The sequence below is a fragment of the Sminthopsis crassicaudata genome, chromosome 2 (assembly GCF_048593235.1).
Source record: "Sminthopsis crassicaudata isolate SCR6 chromosome 2, ASM4859323v1, whole genome shotgun sequence".
Taxonomy (NCBI): domain Eukaryota; kingdom Metazoa; phylum Chordata; class Mammalia; order Dasyuromorphia; family Dasyuridae; genus Sminthopsis; species Sminthopsis crassicaudata.
Window position 1 is genome coordinate 558,654,993 of NC_133618.1, and position 6,959 is coordinate 558,661,951.

The following is a 6,959-nucleotide window of genomic DNA, read 5'->3' on the forward strand; positions in this document are numbered from 1 at the left end:
TTTGGTTTTGAATTTATAAATTTATGAAAATCTTCCCAATTTTCTTGAAATTCTTCTTATTCATCATTCTTTATGGTACAATGACAATCCATTACAGTAATATAACATGATTTGTTCAACTTTTATGTGATTGTTCAGCTTATAATTTATTTTCAGCTTATTCTGCTATTACAAATAATTATTTTCATTAATATTTTCTTATATATTTTTCTGGTTGTCAATAACTACATTAACTAATCATTCATTTTTCAAATCTGTTTTTATCTTCTCAAATTCTTCCTTGGTCTTTGATCAGCACCAACAACAAAAATAACTGTCTTTCTAAGGTCTCTGATCTCTTGCCTATAACTTCATAATCACCAGAATTTAACAGTAATTGTCATGCTTGACAAATATTGAGAGACTTTTTTTTGTCATATTATGTACATACCTTGAAAAGACAATAGATCCCTCTCTACTTTCTTTTATCCTGAATCATATTTTCCTATCCTTTAACTGCTCACAAGTTGGGATTCTTCTATGACTCCAAAGATCTTCTTTTCATTTCGTACATCAAAATCTTCTTCTCTTTTGTTGATATTGTATTAAGAACACTTCATATGAGAATGAAAAAGTATTCATGAGCTTTAGGCAACCTGAACTTTAGGAATGAATAATAAACACTTAGATATGGCAGAAAATCTAGCATATGTTCCAGCCAAATCATTATAAAATGATGCTGATCTTACCTTTTGGAAGCAAGGTCCCCAGTACTTTGTTGTCTCCCCTTGTAGCTCCTAATAAAATATTTCTTTTTAAAATTTCTACATTGTAGTATATCCCCTTTCAGTTTGAAGTTGAGAATGATTTGGATGAATATTGAATATCCTTTAATTTTGAATTGAAACAATGCCATGTGAGAGTCTAATTTGTAAAGGAGCAGATCATGTAGATGGTTGAAACAATCCCAAGCTGTCAGTTATTTTGGATCAAATAGAAACTAAAGTATGATGAGGGTGTTCAGTGTTCAGCCAGTGGGTGTTCATCTTCAGAGCATGTTCAGTGGTGAGCTGCCTGCTGCCAGCCCACATGGGAGAGACTGGCAATATTGCTTCCCAAAAACTATGCTGAGATCAGAAATGGACATAGTGGGGCAAATGCTATCTAAAAATTTATTTATTAACTTATTCAAGTCAGGGATTGAGGTGACATAATTGACAATGTGCCCTCAAATGTTGGAAGAAATGCTTTACAACTAGTGTTCTTCCTATATATTTGTAGAAATATTCCTTTGTAAAAGATAATTAGTGTTAATTTCAATGAACCTAGAGTACTAATCCCTGGGGGTTAACATTGGGAAGAAAAAATAAGCAAAAAAATAGGGTTTATCCTTCCTTTAGCATTAGAGAATAACTCCAGCCCCTTAGAAATACCTCTAAAACCTTAAAGGAATTATGTATCTTTGCTCTGAGGCATCTGATTCATTAATGTGAGTGGAATTTGGGATGAGGATTTCCAAAACAATATAAAAGCTAAAAAAGGAATCCCAAGTATATCTAGTGAATTAGATTAAAGTTTAACAAGCATTTGAAATGTACTCACCTTAATAGTCAGGCCTAGTTAAGCCAAAAGTCAAACAATAAACAAAAAACATTTCCCTAAATTCATGTTCTAGAGCATATAATCCCAAGAAATTTAGTGTACTATTTAAAATCAATTTCATTCAACTACAAAATCCCACAATTGAAAGATTGATTGATTGAAATCGAAAGATAACTCAGAGGAATATAGGAAATTAGTTCTGTTCTTGGCTATATTTCTTTTTAATTGAACCAGCTGTATAACCTTGAGCAGGAATGTATCCACTCTGGATCCCTGTTTCTTGTTTTTCCATTAGAATTAACAAGTTGTTCTAAGTCCAACACTTTAAGTTCATCTAAGCCTGCCCCCTGCATAAGAAAAAAGACTTTCCCAAAGTTAAAAAGCTAGTTAGTAAGTGGCACAGTTGGCACTAGAACTCAGTTCTCTTGTTTTCTTATGCTTTGTTTTGCTCACTTATATGACTCAATGAATCAAGAATGAATTTCCCAAGTGGCATCCCATCAACTCTTTTTGACTACATATTTCTGATGTGGAAGAATCCCTCCCAAAATTTCTGTCTTCTGCTTTCTGGGTCAGCTATTTTACATGCCACTAGTCATACTCCATTCAACAAAGGCAACTTCTTTTTTCTCCAACTGCATCTTTGACAGACATTCTGTATATCTGAACATGACCAAAGACTTAGCAATTCAACCAGGAGATGCAATATGACTTTAGAATTGGACTGAAGGTAAAAAATCTTGTGATCATCATATCTAGCTATGCGTTTGCATTATCATTTCATAAGGCAAAACAGAAGGTGACATAAGCCCACTGCCATCCCTTAGTTTTTGACGGAACATATTCATCAAAAAAGCATGCAGTCCCCTGAGCTTGCAGCCATATGCTACGGGAAAATGTCACCAGTTAAAGATGTATTCATTTGCTGTTTTGAAAACTCTGTTTGATATTCATGCATTCCAAGTGTTTTGACCTAGATTTCTGTAGAGGCATTAGATCCAGTACTGTGCAGGAAGCTAGACAGCTGTTGCTTGTGTAGTCAAAGGAAGACTCTAAAGTAAAAAAAAAAAAGAATAAAAAAATGAAAACATTTATTAATGGGTGCCAACATTTTGCACAGCCAATATGTTTAATACTAGATTAACTAATATAAGCATATGGGGATGCATTTGTTGCAAAGCTTTAAAGAAAAGAACAAAGAAAAAAGTTGGAAGTATCTAAAGTTCATGGGGAATAGAATTTGCACTTTCTCCTATAAATGAAAGCTTGGTGAAATGGCAACATACTTTAATTATAAGCAAGTGGCTAATGTCATAGCATTTGGTATGTTTTTTTTTTTTTTCAGGGGAGATATGTGATGTTCCACTTTCTGCACACATCTTGGCTAACACCAAGGCACAGAGATGATAGCAGATATTTATGGATATCAATTCACCTTATAATCTAAATAATATATTCTTTTTAATATTATCTACTTTGTTTATTCAGTTGTAAATTATCATACTCATCATCATTATTTTTATTAATATTATTATTTATCAACATCATATGTTGTTAAATATCATTATTGTTAATAACTATACTAGATTAAATTCTAAGAAATCATTGATTTTTCATTTCCAAATTTAGCCAAATTTATGTTTTAAAAAACATAAGAATTGGAAGGGACCTCTTAGAAAACCCATCCATTTCCTAGATGAAGATACTGAGTCCCCAGGAAATAGACTAATATGACTAAGTCACCTATATTGTGGCAGACCAAAATTACTTAGTATCAGAGTAGAAGCTATAAGATGGCATCACTTGAAGAAAAAAAAGGGCTGATATTACTATAATACTTTAACATTTATGAACATATTTATGCACATCATCTCATAGAATCCTCATAACTACAATCTTTCAACCATCAATAAAATGGTACATTCACCTGACATCCATCAACATAGTGGCCAATAAGCAATATTTTTCATTTGTTTCTCTATCACCTGACAAGTATAACTATTCTCATTTTGCAAGTGATAAAGCTGAGACCTGAAGAATTTAAATAGGATTTAAGATCAAGTGTTTGCAGATACCATGCCAAATTCTCTTTTTACCATGTCACACTAATTCTCAACATTTCTGTTTCCTAGTCAGGGTTTTATCATATAACCCTACCTTAGTTATTAGTTCTGACATTAACTGGTTATATGACTTTGGACTCCATTTTTTCATCTGTAAAATGAGAGAGTTGTACAATATGATTTGAAGTAAAGAAGAAAACCAGCTCTGTGAAGACCAATATGACTGTTAGGAAACAAAAAATAAATTATGGAAACAATAACAAGAAGAATGAAAATACTATGTTGTGATTCACACTCAGTTCCCACAGTCCCTCTTTGGGTGCAGATGGTTCTCTTCATCACAAGATTATTGGGACTGTCCTAAATCATCTCATTATTGAAAAGAGCCATGCCCATCAGAATTGATCTTTTGTATAATTTTGCTGTTACCATGCACAATGATCCCTGGTTTTATCTACTTCACTTAGCATCAATTCATCTAAGTCTCCCCAGGCCTCTCTGAAATCATCTTGCTGATTGTTTCTTATACGACAATAATATTCCATAACATTGATATGTCATAACTTATTTAGCCATTCTTCAACTTATGGGCATCCTTGAGTATACATATATATTAAGAAGTTTTCTTCTTTTTTTAAGTGATTGTAGAAGGTATAGAAAATAAGTATTTGTTAATTAAAAAATAAATTATTAATCCTTCTTTAATTTATGGTTTATACAAAACCCAGAAGTCACTTTTAAATTCATGATACTCTAAAAGAAAAAGAAAAACAAGTCTTTTAATGATAATTTACAAGTATTTCCTTTTTGCCAACATTTTAATATAAAGCCATGTAAACAAGTTTTTTAAATTGATACAAATATGTATCTATAAGTAGACAGATATATTGTTACCATAGTTGTGAATCCGTCTAACTGAAATAGAAATCATTTGTAATGAATTCCCCATAGCATAACACTTCTTGAAATAAAACTCAAAAATGTAAAAGAAAGATATTTAAACACATTAATAGCAGTGCTTTTTTTTTTTTTCCTAGTAGCAAAGAATTAGAAACAAAGTAGGTGTCTGGTGAATGGGGAGTAGTTGAACAAATTATTGGTATGTGGATATAATATAATACTATTGTGACATATAAGAATTAGTGAAAGTGACACATTTAGAAAATACTTGGGAATACTTATATGCACTAATGCAGAGCAAAATAAACAGAATCAGAGAACTATTTATACAATAGCCACAGCAATTCAAAGAAAAACAACATTATTAAGAAAGACTTCAGAATACTGATCAATGTGGTGACCAACTGTAACTTCAGAAGATTAATGGTAAAGCATGTCTCCCAGATTTTTTTTTATAGAAGTAAAGAAGAGGTATAAAAGGAGGCATATATTTTCAGATATGGCCAGTAGATTGATGTTTTTTTTTGTTGTTGTTTTTTTTGTTTTTTGATTCCACTCACTTGCCATGAAGGATTTCTACTGTTGATAGAGGTTAGCTGAAAAGTCAAAGGGATATGACAGCAATGATTTTTTTGGAGGGGAGGGTTTTTTTTTTTTTTAAGTGTCAGTAAAACTTTTTTTTTTTTAAAGAAAAAAGAGTGCCTATTTTCTCTTGCTCTTAAAATCAATGCAGAAATGGTGGTACAGTAATAATAATCTATGTATTATATATGGTGGTCTGAAATATTTATTGATGATTCAGTACATGTTAACACTACTTAAAATTTGAGAAATACACTGGATTTAGTTAGATAAAATGAATTCTGATTCTTTTTCTGCTAACACTAGGGGAGTTCCTTTCCTTCTCTAGCTTGTAGTTTGGTTTATCATCTATAGAATTCGGAAGCTAGACTTAACTACTAAAGTCAAAGCCCAGTGATATTTGGTATTATAAGAAATTGTTAAATATAAATTATATTTTAGATGTTTATTCAAATAAGCAATTGACTTTGTTATAAAAGAAAAAATCAACATATGTTCAGAAGAATGCTATGAATACCTTAAATTATTTTAAAAAGTCAATGTTTCACTAATAATTTTAATTCCTATAATTATCTATGGTTGGTTACAGAGAAGCAAGTCTCTATTACTTATTGTGAGTTTTCAAGGAGTTGGATACTTTAATTCTGAAGAAAAGTCAGAAAAAATAGTGATTATGAGGATAATGCTGCTGCTAATAAATGGAATCTATATAGAATAGCAATAATAAATTATATTTACTCTAAAGTTTACATATTTTATGGTCCTCATAACCTGTGAAATAATGTGCTATTAAAAACCTGTAAAGACTTACATGAACAGATGCATAGTGAAGTGAACATTGTACACAGGAGAACATTGTACATAGTAACAGCAATATTGTTCTATAAAGAACTATGAATGACTTAGCTATTATCAGCAATACAGTGATCTAAAAAGGACTAATGATGAATCACACTCTCTACCTCTAGAGAAAGAATTGATATTGACTGAATACAGACTGAAGCATGCTATTTTTTACTTGCTTTCTTTTGTTTCCTTTATTCAAACATTCTTGAACAAAATGACTCACATGGAAATATCTTACATAATTAAACATGTATGACCTATATTTGATTGCTTGCTGTCTAAGGGAAGAAGGAGGAGAAAAAGGAATAGAATTTGGAACTCAAAACCTCAAATTAAAAGGTTTAAATTATTTAAATGGGAAATAACAACAACAAAAGAAATAATGTGCTATAATTATCCCTATTTTAAAGATAAAGAAACTGTTGACTAAAAGAAAGCTAAATAGTGTCTAATAAATAGCTAGAAAGTGTTTGAGTCAGGTTTTGAATTCAAGGCTTCCTGACTCCAAGTCCAGTGTTCTATCCACTGTGCTGCCTGAGGTACAAGTTTCATTTCTGGAATTTATTCATTGCTCAACCATGACAATCTCAGGATTTAGGATCATATATATAAAAAAAAAAAAAAAAAAAAAGGACCTAAGAGATCATCTACTCCAGCCCTCTCAAGCTGAGCGGTTTGTCCAATGTCACATAGTAAGTATTCATTAAAGGTAAGACTTGAATACAAGTTCTCTGACATCATTCAGTGTTCTTTCCACTGTAACACACTGCCATCTTGGATCTCAGTTTCCTCTTCCTCAAAACCAAGGCATTGGACTATGATCTCTAAATTCACTTCCAGGTTTAGATCTCTAGACCTATGAAGCTATAAGAAATAGTGTACTAGATGTAGCTTAGCATGATGAGAAACTATTTAAGAGAATTACTGAAAATTTGCCAGAGCATATTAGTTTAAGCTAGGGGAAAAAAAAAATCTTAGCATTACTAA